The sequence below is a fragment of the Aquarana catesbeiana genome, linkage group LG09, assembly GCF_042186555.1.
Source record: "Aquarana catesbeiana isolate 2022-GZ linkage group LG09, ASM4218655v1, whole genome shotgun sequence".
NCBI lineage: Eukaryota > Metazoa > Chordata > Amphibia > Anura > Ranidae > Aquarana > Aquarana catesbeiana.
This window is the reverse complement of record NC_133332.1, coordinates 59,963,169-59,979,918: the sequence shown is the minus strand read 5'-3', so window position 1 is coordinate 59,979,918 and position 16,750 is coordinate 59,963,169.

Below are 16,750 nucleotides of genomic sequence, written 5' to 3'. Positions count from 1 at the left end.
GGAGGAGGACCATCGCAAAGGTGTGTTTGAGGTGTAATTTGGCCCCTCATACCTTTCGCCAGAGCCTCTGATATGAGGGCCTCACACATGGCTTTTTGGCCCTCCTCCATCCTCTGCATTTTATAGGCTATAATGCAGCAATGTTCTCCTGCCTGGTGTGGGGTGCTCCCAGGACCTCTGTAGCTCTACAAAAAAATCTGATAGCAGCCTCCTCTAGGGTACTCCTCCTACTGCCACTTTCTGTTTCCAGGGGGGGTGGAGGGACCTGCAGATCAGCCAGCCGGCTCGGCCCGGCCACCTCCTGGCTGAGACTTCCCTGTGTATGAAAAAGGGACATGGTTTTAGTTTTTGCATCATCAATCACAATCATAAATTAGTACTCCCAACTAACATCTAGTTAACATCATTGATTGGACAAGCAGAAATATTTAGAGGAATGCTATACCTGGCTCAATCTGGGCTCCTCCACATGTGGCCTGGAAGGCCCAGGTTGGGCGTCAAAAGCCTCAGCCGGGGGGGAAGGAAGCGTGGAAGGAAGACTGGAGAGGGATGGCCTGGGTTCAGTCTGGCCTGCCAGAAAGTGCAGCCTGTCGTAGTACAACATCCTGGGGACATAGATGTCATCTGCTGCTCCGGATCTCTGTGAATCCAGGACTTTATTGCGCTCCTCAGATATGTGCTCCTCAGGCCACCAATGAAAATCTTTAAAAAAGTGATGTCTGCCGTGGGGATCACCTGCTTCACAATTTCACACAATTGCTCCAGTGCTGCCTTCCTTTTTGCTTGGTTCTTGTAATGGGGGTGTTTAATCTCCCACAGACAGGGCAGCTCCCTTAGCATCTCTATGAAGACTGAAATGAAGTCCTGATCTTTCAGTACCATATCCATGTTCACTGCAAGACACAACACAAGACAAAGCCTAATGTCACACCAAACTCTCCTAATCTTGTTACAATATAGGCCTCAATCTATAGAAGCAGTATAGGCCCAAGTTTGTCTCTTACCTTCGTTCTTACGATCGCCGCGTTCAATGCTCCTTCCTCCGCTCACAGATCAAACGTAATACGCACGCGTGTTACGCTTTATATACACTGCGCATGCGTGTAACTCCGCCCGCCCCTGACGTTCTTTCTAGTGTATTCCCCGCCCCTTTTCGTTCGGCGCAGTGGGGGAAGAGCATGATGGCGGACATACAGCAGGTGCGGGCTAATTGTAGCAACGAGGAGGAGGAGGAAAGGGCGGATCCAGGCACGTCCCAATCCAGAAGGAGACGTTTTAAGGCCACAAATATGTCGTTTGGGGAGATGTTGGAGATGGTCGACATCATGAGGAAGTCCGACTATGACGGAAAATATGGGCCTTACCCCAACCCCAATATCCGAAAGGCCAAAATCATGGCGAAAGTGGTCAGGAGTCTAGAGCGGAATTTCGGGGTACGAAGGTCTAAAGATCAGCTCAGGAAGCGGTGGTCGGACCTGAAGTTGAGAGAGCCAGAGCAGTACCGAAAGATCCGGAGAGTGCTGCAAAAAAGTAAGTAGTTGTGCTTTGTTCCTATTCTTTCTGTCTTTATTACGTTCGTTCTGCTCCATATGCTTTGATTAGTTGTAACGTTTCCAAAGGTCAACTTTAATGTTCATGGGCACATTATTCGTTCGTATCAAACATTTTTCTTTCGGCCTCTAGAACACCATTGTTTAGGCCATATGCATTTTCACACATTTTTGGGGGCCTACTTGGATGCCAAATATTTGTTTGTGTAGATGGGTTTGTTACTAGAATGAAATGCAAACTAGATTGTGTGTAAGGAGAGGACACTGAGCAGCTGTTTTCACATCTGGACACTGGAGCACTAGTGTGGGACACAAGAACACCATTTTTATTAGGGGGCCACACAGGTGCTCCAGTGTATACTATAGGGGGGTCTCCATCTGTGAAGCTTGTACCAAACAGGTAAAGTATTGCAGCTTGACAAAGGGCAATAAAAAATATACATCTTGGAACTCGGCTAAAATAGACAATTGTACCACACTTCCAAGCAATGTTTCCTATTTCTATAGTTCTGCCATCAAATATCTGTGTGCTAAGTATACCATTTTTGTTTTACATAGGGGAGAAAAGACTCGGACACCCCTCATCCCAGGAGACCAGAGACCCCCCCTCTCTGGAAGAAGGGGAAATACCAACCCAAGAAGCTGAGCAGGAGGAAGAAGAAGACGTGGTGGAGATTGGCACCACAACAGGTGAGTGTCTGCGACCACAGACTCAGGTAAAAGAGATGGCTGGTGGCAGATTTTTGAGACCTTTTTTTTTGTTCTTTATCTCTTTTTAGGTGATCGTGATGTGAGGGATCCAGAACGCTTTACATCTGAAAGTGCCCAGATACTCATCGGGGAGATCATGGGGTGTAATCTCCAATTGCAAAACATACATCAACAAATCAGTGATGTTATTAAAAAAAATAATAACATCATTGATGTTTTGGGGCGAATTTAAACCCCACAAAATCACCTGTTTTATCGTACCAAACTTTTTTCAATGTTTAGAAAAGCCAAGTTTGGAGGATGCACACAGTGTGCCAACATGTGCTATCTGCCATCACGGGAGATCAATGGACGCGTTTTGGGGGGGCAACCCCTTCCTCAATTATAAAGTAGCGTTGAGGAAGGGCTTGCTCCCCCCAAACACGTCCCTTGATCCCCCATGATGGCAGATAGCACATGTGGACATTTGTAAATTGGTGTGCATCTTCCAAATTTGGCTTTTCCAGGGGTGATTTCCCCCCATCTGAACGCTATATCAAACCCAGTTCCTAAATACTGATGTCTGATATAGCCTTCAGGTTTTACCTAATGTGAACTTTGTAAGTTCAAGTTTTTTGGCTTTCTTGTTGGTTTTACACAGGCCTGTTTTATCTGAAATGGATATTTAGATTTTTCATAATGCTACTGCAAACATTGTTATACAACAAACATGTTGGTTTGTTTTAAAAACCTTTGGTAAATGCGCATGTGATTGTGCAGGTATAAAAAAGTGCCTTACTCAAGAATGTGTGGATTATTGTCTCAACACTACAACACTTTTGGGGTGATGTAATTGTTGTTTTATGCACAAATGGGGGTTATTTCCTAAGGGCAAATCCTCTTTGCACTACAAGTGCAGGTTCAGTGCAGTTGCAAGTGCACTTGTAGTGAAATGTGTTTTTGCATTTAGGAAGTACCAGCCAACACTGTTTTTTATAAGGTTACCCAATCACGACATTTTCTGCACTCAACACATTTCTGTCAGGGTCAGCTAAAACAAACACAAGCAGTAATGTCCACCAAGAATTTCTTTTGGTTGTTTTTTATTTGAAAAAGGTGTCACATATTGTCTGGCATATTGATAGCCCCCCTACCCGCAAAGAACTCCAGGTATCGTAACCGGACATCACGGGTATTCAGGGAGGGCAAGCCAGGACGGCCGCTTTCAAGTGCCGTCATTGTTGATGTATTTGGGATTCCGGCCTCAGGCCCAACTGAGCCAGCATAGTTGGCTGAATGTTTTCGTAGAAAATTATGGAGAACACAGCAGGCAAGTATTATATGGTTCAGTTTATACTCCGCCATATGGATGGGTGTCATAAATAATCGGAACCGGCTGGCCAGGATTCCAAATGTGTTCTCCACCACTCTTCGGGCTCTGGCCAGCCGGTAATTAAAAACCCTCTGTTCCGGGGTGAGGGTCCTCATCGGGAATGGCCGCATCAGGTGGTCCCCCAGCGCAAATGCTTCATCAGCAACGAACACAAATGGGAGACCTTCAACATTGTCCTCTGGAGGTGGCAAGTCCAAGCTGCCATTCTGGAGACGCCTGTAGAACTCCGTCTGAGCGATCACTCCACCATCAGACATCCGGCCATTCTTCCCCACGTCCACATACAAGAAGTCGTAATTAGCCGACACCACCGCCAACATCACTATACTATTAAACCCCTTGTAATTATAATAGTACGACCCCGAGTTGGGTGGTGGGACGATGTGGACGTGTTTCCCATCAATTGCCCCTCCGCAGTTAGGAAAGTCCCACCGCTGGGCAAAGTGGGAGGCCACAGTCTGCCATTCCTGTGGGGTGGAAGGAAACTGTTGAGGAAAAAACAATAAACATTACTATTTTTTCACAGAAACCTGGCAAGCAGATTAGACACAAACATTATGGGTCAACCTCCAGATAGCATTTATTAAGGGGAATTTAACAACAACAAAGTATAAGGTACACCTATCATATTCCCCCCCCCCCTCTCATGGGCCATTTCTAACATTATAGGGGGGGGGGGAACTCTTGGACAGGTAACCCTCTTCACTTCATTGAAAGATGAATGCCTAAATACAGGGTATTACTTGGAACAGCCCCTCCTTAGTTACACTATTGGCAGCCCACTGGACAGGTAAAAAGTGTCATAATACAAAGATATAAATACACACTGTACACTTTTGAGCACATTTGGACATTCTGCTATTACCTATCAAGATCATAATAGGATACAAGAACTTTAAACAGTACCATTGGAAAGTATACAGGCAGGCCCTTGCACTACATGCTTTGGGGAATTAATCCATAAATCTGAGCACTAAAGAGATGGGTATAGTGTGTATGGGTTTGGCAAAGTCAGCAGATAGATGATTGAGGATAGAGAATTGGGATCAGCTGACTTAGCAGTTGGGGGAGGGAGGGTTACAAAAAATTTGGGGACACCACAAAAAAAAGCCTCTGGCCCTCTGCCTGAATTTAAATCAAAAATAACATTTCAAAACATTTTAGGGGGTGTTTGGGGTAAAGCACTACTATGGAGCTGATAAAATACATTGTTAAGTAACTACATGAGGTGAATATAGGGCAGGAGACACCATGCTGGGGAGGTTATTGAAGGGCAAATATGTATGAAGGACCTAAAATAATAATTACATAAAAATCCAGCATGCATGAGGACAAAGGGGACATTCACAGCATAATACAATCATGGTAATTAGGGAATGAGGAAAGAAATACAATATATTATCAAACATTCAATACAATAAAATGTGATATAAAAGGATAAAAATCTTACCTTCATATACTCCTTCTGTAGGACCTGGATGATGGCAGAACAGGTCTCTGGGATAATGATCCCCAGAGCCTGGGGGGAGATGCCTGTCGAGAACTTGAGGTCCTGCAGGCTTCTCCCTGTGGCCAAATACCGCAAGGTAGCGACCAACCTCTGCTCCGGAGTGATGGCTTGCCTCATGCAGGTATCCTGCCTGCTGATATAGGGGGTCAGCGAAGCCAACAAACGGTGAAATACGGGGTTCGTCATCCTGAGAAAGTTCCTGAAATCATCAGGATTATTCTCACGGATCTCACGGAGCAAAGGCATATGACAGAACTGGTCACGCTGAAGCAACCAATTCTTGGTCCATGAACTCCTCCCCACCCTGTTCATGGACTGGACTTGTGTCAAGGTCAGGACCCCAACACCAAGCCCCCGCACAGCACGAACTCTACGAGGAGTACGCATACGCAACATGGCTAGAAAACGGTCGGCTGCTCAGAACGAAGTAACAGAACGCACTGAAGAACAGCAAGGCCTGTGAAGAGCGACCTGAAAAACAGCAACGAGCGGACAAGATCGCACAGAAAACTCCAATACGAACTGACTGCACGCACTGAAGAGCAGATACAAACCCACAAGCACAAACTGAACGGCAGAAAACGATCTGAAAGCCACGAGTCTGAAAAAGCGCGAATCGTCTCTCACCAAACTTTTACTAACACGAGATTAGCAAAAGGAGCCCAAAGGGTGCCTCGCTTGGTTCTGAACTGGCCTTTTCTAGTCTCGTCGTACGTGCTTGACGTCACCGCGTTCTTGGCGATCGGAAATTCCGACAACTTTGTGCGACCGTGTGTAGGCAAAACAAGTTTGAGCCAACATCCGTCGGAAAAAATCCTAGGATTTTGTTGTCGGAATGTCCGAACAAAGTCCGACCGTGTGTACGGGGCATTAGAATCCAGAGAAACTTTTGGATCCCTCTGAACAAACTGACTAGCAGAGAATCGTATGCCACCATTACCTCCAAACATTCCTAGTCTCTCCTTCTTCCTCTCTGTAAGTCTCTGATCAATTAGAATACGTAATTTAATACGAGATTCAAGATCGCCAGACGTTTCTACTCTGTCAAGCTCATCTTTTACTTGTTCAGAGAGCCCCTGGCAGAACTGACACTTTTGTGCCGCTGGGTTCCAGGTGGTATCTGAGATCCAATAGCAGAATTCAGCTATGTACTCAGCAACAAACTGTCTACCCTGCCTCAAACTATGCAACTTTGTTTCGGCAGTAGCGCATCAAAAACCTGATTCATAGCAGCCACAAAAGTCTCAAAATTATTCAGAATAGCACTGTCTTCTTCTACATAAGGGAAAACCCAAGCTAGGGCTTCCTCAGTCAGAAGGTTGATAACAAATAATACTTTCTTTTCCTCAGAAGTAAATGCAGCAGGTTGCATTTTGAAATATATGCAACATTGATTAAGTAAACCTCTGTAATGGCAGCCATTGAATTTGAGTGGTAGAGGCATACATGCATTAGCATAATCTCAGAAATGTAAAGTCCAGCAATTGTTTCTGCAGAGCATGATTTCTTCCTGTTGCCCTTTCATCATACTATCCAGTTTGGCAAATTCGTTTTGATAGGTAACACCAGACGCTTGCAGCTCTGTGATTTGATGCCTGCAAGGAGCCACAGCATTTGCTATTGCGGCCTATAGCGACCATGTTTTGGCCAGATTATTCTGTCACAGTCTGGAAATAGGGTCGGAGGCCAGTAGCTATAGCAGTAGAGCGGAATCCACTGACCAGCTGAATAAGTAAAGAAACAGGTCACCCTGGCGCATGACACAGGCTCACCTGAGGTGCAGAGTCTAAATACTAACTGGTGTTTACCAGAGCTCCTGATGGTGGAGATGGGTTTTGCTGCATGTTAGTATCAGGTCACGGTCCTCAGGATCACCCCACCAGAAGGTGAGCAAGCCGGGTGCAGAAGCAGATAAAGCAGGAAGGGATAAGCAGCCAAAGGCGACAAGTGGTTGCAGGTTGGGAGTAACCAGAAGTGTAGTTGAGGTACAAGCTAAAGGTTGGTAACAAGTGGTAGCAAAGATACGGAAGGCAGCAGGAGTGACACGAGCAATATATTAGCTGGAGAGAGCAAAATAATCTGGCAAACAGAAAGTGCAAAGGCATGGGTTAAATAGGAAGTTCATGGGAGAAGCAAGGAGATCAAAGTTCCACAGAAACAAGGCACATGGCAGGATTGTCCAATAGATCAGATAGGGTGCTGTCCATTATCCCAGTTAGCTCAGCAAGAAGAGACATCTCCAGACGTAGCAGAGGTCCCAGTTTCAGATCCAGGTCTTGAAATGAACACTATTCAGACAGTGGCTCCTGCTACTGTCAGAATACAGTGATCAATGGCTGCAGCTGCTGATTGATAAAAGTTTTCCAGCATATTTTTTTCAATATAGGTCGATCGTTTGAAGGAACATGCTGGAAAACTTTGTTTGATTAACTTTGGTTGAGCAAATATGACCACATACTGATTAAAATTCGGCCAGTCCCTACTGAATCATTTGAATTTTGGATTGTCTATGGTCAGCCTCATGCACACGGGATGTTAAAATAACTTTATGAAAACGCCAGTATCTTTGCAGTGATTTTTTTTTAACTTTTTTCAGCTTTTTTCAATGTTTTTGCAATAGCGTTTTTTAGCGTTTTTTAGCGTTTATTAGCGTTTTTTAGCGTTTTTCCACGTTAGTGTTTTTCAGCGTTTTTTGTTTTTTTCAAATTTTTTTATTTTTTTTATTTTTTTTCAATTGATCAAAAATATTAAAAAACGTTGGTGAGTGACGTTTTTGAGCGTTTTTGAGCATTTTTGACAGTTTATCAGCGTTAGAGCGTTTTTACAGCTGAAAAACGTCTCTCAGGACCCACTGGTCCTGGGTTTTTTTCACAGCTTAAAAATGCCTATGCCATTTGCAGCTCAAAAATGCCTAGGTGGGCATGAAGCCATAGACTAACATAGACAGGCGTTTTTAAGCTGCAAAAAACACTCAAAAAAGCGGCTGTAAAAACGTCCGTGTGCATGAGGCCTTAAAGTTGAATGTTTGGTGGGGGTAGGGGGGGCTCTGTGTTATGAGCAGTTGGATAAGCTGACAAATCATATTTTTTCAATCATTACAGGAATGTCCAGAAGTCATGCAGTAATTACTAAAGTTGTTACTTTTAATTGTACCAGAGTATTTATTGATAAATATTGAAACTTTTTACTGGAGGGGAAACTACAAAAATTATGAAAAAAATTATGAAAAGAGTAAAAAAATTCTTTGTTAAATCCCTGTAACTTTACATTCACCGATACATGTCCACAGTTGACTCCAAGTGCAAGAATTCTGAGATGGCAAAGGTTGTACCTACAGTACCTCACAAAAGTGAGTACACCCCTCACATTTTTGTAAATATTTTATTATATCTTTTCATGTGACAACACTGAAGAAATTAAACTTTGCTACAATGTAAATTAGTGAGTGTACAGCTTGTATAACAGTGTAAATTAGCTGCCCCTTCAAAATAACTCAACACACAGCCATTAATGTCTAAACCGTTGGCAACAAATGTGAGTACACCCTAATGCCCTGTACACATGGTCGGATTTTCCGATGGAAAATGTCCGATCGGAGCGTGTTGTCGGAAATTCCGACCGTGTGTGGGCTCCATCGGACATTTTCCATCGGATTTTCCGACACACAAAGTTGGAGAGCAGGAGATAAAATTTTCCGACAACAAAATCCGTTGTCGGAAATTCCGATCGTGTGTACACAAATCCGACGGACAAAGTGCCACGCATGCTCAGAATAAATAAAGAGATGAAAGCTATTGGCCACTGCCCCGTTTATAGTCCCGACGTACATGTTTTACGTCACCGCGTTTAAAACGATCAGATTTTCCGACAACTTTGTGTGACCGTGTGTATGCAAGACAAGTTTGAGCCAACATCCGTCAGAAAAAATCCTAGGATTTTGTTGTCGGAATGTCCGAACAAAGTCCGACCGTGTGTACGGGGCATAAGTGAAAATGTCCAAATTGGGCCCAAAGTGTCAATATTTTGTGTGGCCACCATTATTTTCCAGCACTGCCTTAACCCTCTTGGGCATGGAGTTCACCAGAGCTTCACAGGTTGCCACTGGAGTCCAAAGGACAGGAGAACAGATCCCTCTATTGAAGCCTGAGGAAGGGACACGCATGTCCCGAATGCGAGCACCGCCTGCTGACCCGACCCGGAAGTGATGTCTACCTGTGTACGCCGTCGTTTGTAGTCCCCATCATCCGGAGGCATTGTGAACCAGCAGTGTGACCAGACGCCAGACAACACCGTGGAGACACAGTTACAACACCAGCAGTGGACACTTCTTTGCCATCCTGTAGTCGGAGCGGATGACATTATATGCCCATCTTTACCACACGTTTGTGAGTGGATTTTAATCTTATTATCTACATTAAAATATCTGTTTTACTGCACTTAGAGGGTGCTGTTCTCCTGTCCTTTGTATATTTCAGAGTTTTTTACCTTCTAAACTTTTGGAACTGGCAGCCCTTCATGGACATTACTATCATTCCTATTTAATCCATCTTCCTTACATGGACTAATCCCCCCAATAAGGACTGATTTATTCCCCTATCTCACCCATACCCCTTGTATATGACATTGCTGTATTCAGAGTGCAACATATTTTCCTTTTGTCTATATGTGCCACTGGAGTCCTTTTCCACTCCCCCATGACGACATCACGGAGCTGGTGGACCTTGTGCTCCTCCACCTTCAGCTTGAGGATGTCCCACAGATGCTCAATAGGGTTTAGGTCTGGAGACATGCTTGGCCAGTCCATCACCTTTACCCTCAGCTTCTTTAGCAAGGCAGTGGTCGTCTTGGAGGTGTGTTTGGGGTCATTATCATGCTGGAATATTGCCCTGTGGCCCAGTCTCCGAAGGGAGGGGATCATGCTCTGCTTCAATATGTCACAGTACATGTTGGCATTCATGGTTCCCTCAATGAGCTGTAGCTTCCCAGTGCCGACAGCACTCATGCAGCCCCAGACCATGACACTCCCACCACCATGCTTGATTGTAGGCAACACACACTTGTCTTTGTACTCCTCACCTGGTTGCTGCCACACATGCTTGACACCATCCGAACCAAATAAGTTTACATTGGTCTCATCAGACCACAGGACATGGTTCCAGTAATCCATGTCCTTAGTCTGCTTGTCTTCAGCAAACTGTTTGTGGGCTTTCTTGTGCATCATCTTTAGAAGAGGTTTCCTTCTGGGATGACAGCCATGCAGACCAATTTGATGCAGTGAGTGGCGTATGGTCTGAGCACTGACAGGCTGACCCCCCACCCCTTCAACCTCTGCAGCAATGCTAGCAGCACTCATATGTCTATTTCCCAAAAACAACCTCTGGATATGACGCTGGGCACCTGCACTCAGCTCCACGGTCGACCATGGCAAGGCCTGTTCTGAGTGCAATCTGTCCTGTTAAACCATTGTGTGGTCTTGGCCACCTTGCTGCAGCTCAGTTTCAGGGTCTTGGCAATCTTCTTATAGCCTAGGCCAGGGATATGCAAATAGCGGACCTCCAGCTGTTGCAGAACTACAAGTCCCATGAGGCATAGCAAGACTCTGACAGCCACAAGCATGACACACAGAGGCAGAGGCATGATGGGACTTGTAGTTTTGCAACAGCTGGAGGTCCGCTAATTGCATATCCCTGGCCTAGGCCATCTTTGTGTAGAGCAATAATTCTTTTTTTCAGATCCTCAGAGAGTTCTTTGCCATGAGGTGCCATGTTGAACCTCCAGTGACCAGTATGAGAGAGTGAGAGCGATAACACCAAAATTAACACACCTACTCCCCATTCACACCTGAAAGGAAAGGAAAATGGCTAATTGGGCCCAATTTGGAAATTTTCACTTAGGGGTGTACTCACTTTTGTTGCCAGCGGTTTAGACATTAATGGCTGTGTGTTGAGTTATTTTGAGGGGACAGCAAATTTACACTGTTATACAAGCTGTACACTCACTACTTTACATTGTAGCAAAGTGTCATTTCTTCAGTGTTGTCACACTAATATATAATAAAATATTTACAAAAATGTGAGGGGTGTACTCACTTTTGTGAGATACTGTATATAAAACTCTGTGATTTGTAGACTACCACACAGGAATCTTTTCTCCTCCTTTCTACACTATATTGCCAAAAGCCTTTACACGCACATGAACTTTAAAGGCATCCCAATCTTAGTTATATTGAGTTGGCCCACCCTTTGCAGCTATAACAGCTTCAACTCTTCTGGGAAGGCTGTCCACAAGGTTTAGGAGTCTGTCTATGGGAATGTTTGACCATTCTTCCAGAACTGAATTTATGAGGTCAGGCACTGATGTTGGACGAGAAGGCTCTGCTCTGAATCATCTCAAAGGTGTTCTATCGGGTTGAGGACAGGACTCTGTGCAGGCCAGTCAAGTTGCTCCACCCCAAACTCGCTCATCCATGTCTTTATGAACCTTGCTAAGTGCACTGGTCCAAATAATTCAATTTCAGTCGTTAGGTATTTGTCATGATTAGTTAATAAAGTTGTCCTAAGCTCATTCCTTTTGTTGTTGAGTTTTTGTAATAAGTTAGAATTTTCTGGAGATTGCTTATGTTCTTTTTCAAGACTAGATATATCTTTTAAAAGGGTATCAACAAATTTTAGCCTTCCTCTTTGATCCCTGGATGCCATCTGGATAAGGATACCCCTAATAAAGGCTTTGTGTGTACACCACAGATTTGTAGTGGATGTAGAGCCATTATTATTAAAATCAAAGAATTCTGTCAATTTGTTCTTCATTGCAGACACATATCTCTCTTGAGAGAATAGAAATGTATTATTCTTCCAAAGGGTTGACGTTAGGCCTTGTTGGCCTGTCGTAATAGATAAAGTGATTGGTGAATGGTCCGACCAAGTGATATTATGAATTTGTGCATCTGAAATTTTTTGTAAGAGCATTTTGTCTGCAATGAAGAAATCAATTCTGGAATACGTTTTATGTACATTAGAGAAAAATGTGTAGTCTTTTTTCAGTAGTATGTAAACACCTCCATGGATCATATAAATCTTCCTCAGCGAAAATATTACCAAGACTCAATCTATTTGTGCGGTCTCTTTTAGTAGTATCTACATTATGATCCATCGGGGCATTAAAATCTCCGCAGATGATAATATGCCCTTTCTGTATTTTCCGTACCTTTCTCAACAGCTAACGGATGAATTTTTGTAGATGCTTGTTAGGAGCATAAATGTTGGCTATTGTGAAAGTAACATTGTCTATAATAGCAACTAGAATTATATACCGACCATGGTCTTCTATTACTGAGTCCAAAAGGTGGAATGAGACTGTCCCTTTGATTGCCGTTATAACACCTTTCTTCTTTTTGAGGTTGTTAGAGCAGAAGATATGTGGGAAAAAAGGATGTGAAAATTTAGGTGCTTTATCTTTCGCAAAATGCGACTCTTGTACACATATGATGTCACTCTGAAGTTTCATAGCATCAGTCCAGAGAGCTTTTCTTTTATGAGGACTGTTAAGCCTGTTGGTGTTCAGAGAAAAAATTTTAAGTTGCAACATTTTTTTAAGGTGTTGATGATAAGTAGCAGCGACATCCTATTGTGGATAAGCCAAGATATATAATGATAATGATCCTGAGTGGAGAGACCAAACTTGAAGGAAAAAAGATAGATTCTCATAGAATGTATGAGTAATTTTGAAATCCCGTTAGAAAAAAATATAAGGAGACAAAAAAAGAAACAATCATAAAAATTCAGAACGTCGAAGAAAAACTTTGAGTCGCCATGCAACTGTAGGGTGCACCAATGTGCACTTATAGATGGGGGAAATTTACCATTTCCTTCTGGGGTAAAGGTTTCCCTGAGAACAGATAGGTTTGAGGGTTTAGCAATATAAGCAGTGAACCATAGTAATCCAGTGAGTTTAGGCATGACCAAGTCACTTTTCTTGTGCGATTTATACTGCAAATTATTTGCTCTTATTTGATCTTCATCTATGGGGAGTAACCCCCATTTCCCCAACAACTTCAGGCCGTCATCCAGTGTATGGATATTGTAGAGGTGGTTTTATAGAATGTGTAAAGAGAAGATGAAGTCTCTTCATAAAACACCATAAAAACAAATAAATAACAAAAACAATAAAAAATTAGGTGTATAGATGTGAGAACACATACAAACGGTGAAAAACATATCCATAACCAATATATCAATTAGGCATGAATTATATATATAAAGTAATACTTTCCAAAAGTGACTCAAAGATCAAACACAATGAGTATACAGAATACCACAGTGTACTGTGTGTTAGCCCAGTGTTCATCAAGGCAAAGCCAGGGTGTGAAGCCATGGGCCCATTAGAGTAGTGAGTATGTGCAAATAATAGTATAAAGTATTCGCACATACTCACTACTCTAATGGACCCATGGCTTTGAGTCACTTTTGGAATGTGTTACTTTATATATATAATTCACACCTAATTGATATATTGGTTATGGATATGTTTTTCACCGTTTGTATGTGTTCTCACATCTATACACCTAATTTTTTATTGTTCTTGTTATTTATTTGTTTTTATGGTGTTTTATGAAGAGACTTCATCTTCTCTTTACACATTCTATAAAACCACCACTAGTTCATAAGGTACACACTTCAGGGTCTGGTACCTTCTCTTTAGATATCACTTATATTTGATCAATAACACTATTTCTTAGCGCCACACTTTATTACTTCATACATTTACAATAGTCAGGTTGTTGTGTTGGCTGCTTCACTATATATATATATTTTTCATGAGTTGGCGCAATTTTTTATTTAATTTCATATGGATATTGTAGGAAACATCATTACGATCAATGATCAATTTGGTTGGGAAACCCCATCTATATTTGAGATTATGAGTACGCAGTAACTTAGTAATGGAATTCAGGTTTTTCCGTGCCAATAAAGTTGCTTGTGAAAGGTCTGAGTAGAAAAAAATACCTGCATATGGATCAGGTAGTGGGACATGTTGTCGTGCGCTTTGCATCAGGAGATCTTTAATATGATAGAAGTGAATTCTAGCAATAACATCTCTCAGGAGTTTTTCTGGTATATGCGAAGGTTTTGGCAATCGATGAGCCCTGTCAATTGTCAGCTCCTGATGCGGGATTTTGGGGAGTAGGTCAGACATCATTTTTTTTTTTAAATCCCTGTAATTCAGTATTTTTGACAGTTTCTGGGATCCCTCTGAATTTTATATTATTGCGTCTGGATCTGTCCTCGATTTCTGACACTTTCAACTTAAGTTGCCTCAATTCTTCTATTAGCTCAAAATGGGAGTCTACCAATTCATTATGCGCGTCAGCGACATCCCCCATTTTATTTTCCATATCATCAATTCTTACTCCTAGACCTTCTATTGCCACATTAGTTTTGTGCATATATGACTGCACATCTTGTTGAATCGCTCCTCTCAGGGACAGAAGCATTTCTTTGATATCTGTATCAAGTATAGGCTGTCCAGATGTGGGGAAGGCAAGCAGTTTATCAGCACAGGGATTATTAACAGGTGGCTGGTCATAATCAGGCAGTGAACTACTGGCATGTTCATCTGAGAGGGAAATCCTCCTTCTTTGTCTCTGAGGTCCAGTAATTTCCTCCCCCATGTCAGGGTCAGACACATATCTGCCATTTTCAGTGTTACCGAGCTCACTGTCTCTGTCACTGAGGTGTGCTGGCTGCTGTTCAGCCCTAGAGTGCTGAGGTAAAGCTGTGCCATTTTTCCTCACAGAATTACTATAGTGATTCCTAAAGTGGAGTTCCACCCACTTTTACAACTCTTCAGCATCCCTCACTAAAGTGTGCACTGTAAACGAATTGGATATTTTAAAAAAAATTTTCTCAGCACCTACTGCATATCTGCTGTATTCATTTTTCACTTCCTCCTCCCTGGCCGTGGCCCATCGCATCATTTCCTGTTTGCAATGCCTTCTGGGAAGGGGCGGCAACTTCCTCTGACACTGTCCTTGCTATGGAAACCTGACCTGAAACCTATTACACGGCTTGTGCTGCACTGAGCATGTGCGAGATCTGCAAGCATGAGATCCAGGAAGAAATACAGTCTGGCTTCAGATGCCCACACTTAAGATGGCCACGGCCTGCTGCAAGTTTATAAAATAACAAACTACTGCTATAAACTAACAAAACAGACCTTAGTTTACAGACTAACTTTACTAGAATACATTAAGCTTGTGTATTATAAGGGTATATTTATTTAAAAAGTATAATTTCAGCTGGAACACCACTTTAAATGACCCCAATTTCCTGGGTCCTCCGCGGTCTTTCCTTTTCCCCATTGTGACACGCTATTACTCCAGATATTCCAGTATCTTTTTGTCCCCTCAATACCTCTTTTAGTTGCCGTGTGTGTCGCTTCAGGGAAAGTCAGTGCTGCAGAGCTCAGCTAGATAGCAGCCATCTTCCTCCACTGCCGGCCACGCCCCCAAGCCTTGTGTCTCTTAATTGGAGAGTTAAGGCCTTGTGTGTTGTGAGAAGGGACTCAGAGAGTTGCCTTTGAAGGGGTGGAATTAGTCATGGACATGAGAGTGAGAATGTGCCAACATGTTTAGAGTACATAAGTCTATAATTTTACTGGTAGGTTTATTTTAACAGTGAGAGACAGAGAAACAACAAAAACATGTTGACAAATTCTTTTAAAAAAAAAGTTATAAATTGATTTACATTTTAATGAGTGAAATAAGTATTTGACTCCTTCGCAAAACATGACTTAGTACTTGGTGGCAAAACCTAGACATGTGCAATCAGTTTCGTAACAAATCGAAATTTGGCCAAATTTTGCATCTTTCGGACATTCAGATGCATCCGAATGTCTGAAGAAAAAAAATAACAAATTTCAACTAAAATGACAGAAATTACAGCGAAAATAACAAATGAATTCAACATGATTCTCTAAAGATCTAATGAAACAAAAGGTCGACTCTCGCCCTGTCTATTGAACTTCATTTTTCGTGGCTCGTCCTACGTGTTGTACGTCACTGCATTTTTGATGTTCGGAATTTTCGTCAACATTTGTGTGACCGTGTGTATGCAAGACAAGTTTGACCCAACATCCGTCGGAAAAAAAACATGGATTTTGCTGTCAGAATGTGCAATCCTGTGTACGTGGCATTACTGTGAAGAAACCTTTCCGTATTTGGAGATGAAATCTCTTTTCCTCTAGACGTAAAGAGTGCCTGCTTGTCCTCTGTGATGACCTTAAAATGAATAACTGAACACCAAGTTCACTATATGGACCCCTTATGTATTTGTACATGTTGATCATATCCCCCCTTAATCTCCTCTGCTTAAGAAAGAATAAATTCAGTTCCTCTAATCTTTTCCCATAGCTGAGCTCCTCCATGCCTCTTATCAGTTTGGTTGCCCTTTTCTGCACTTTCTCCAGTTCCCCGATATCCTTTTTGAGAACTGGTGCCTAAAACTGAACTGCATATTCCAGATGAGGTCTTACTAATGATTTGTATAGGGGAAAAATTATATCTCTCGCTCTCTGGAATCTATACCTCTCTTCATACAAGAAAGTACTTTG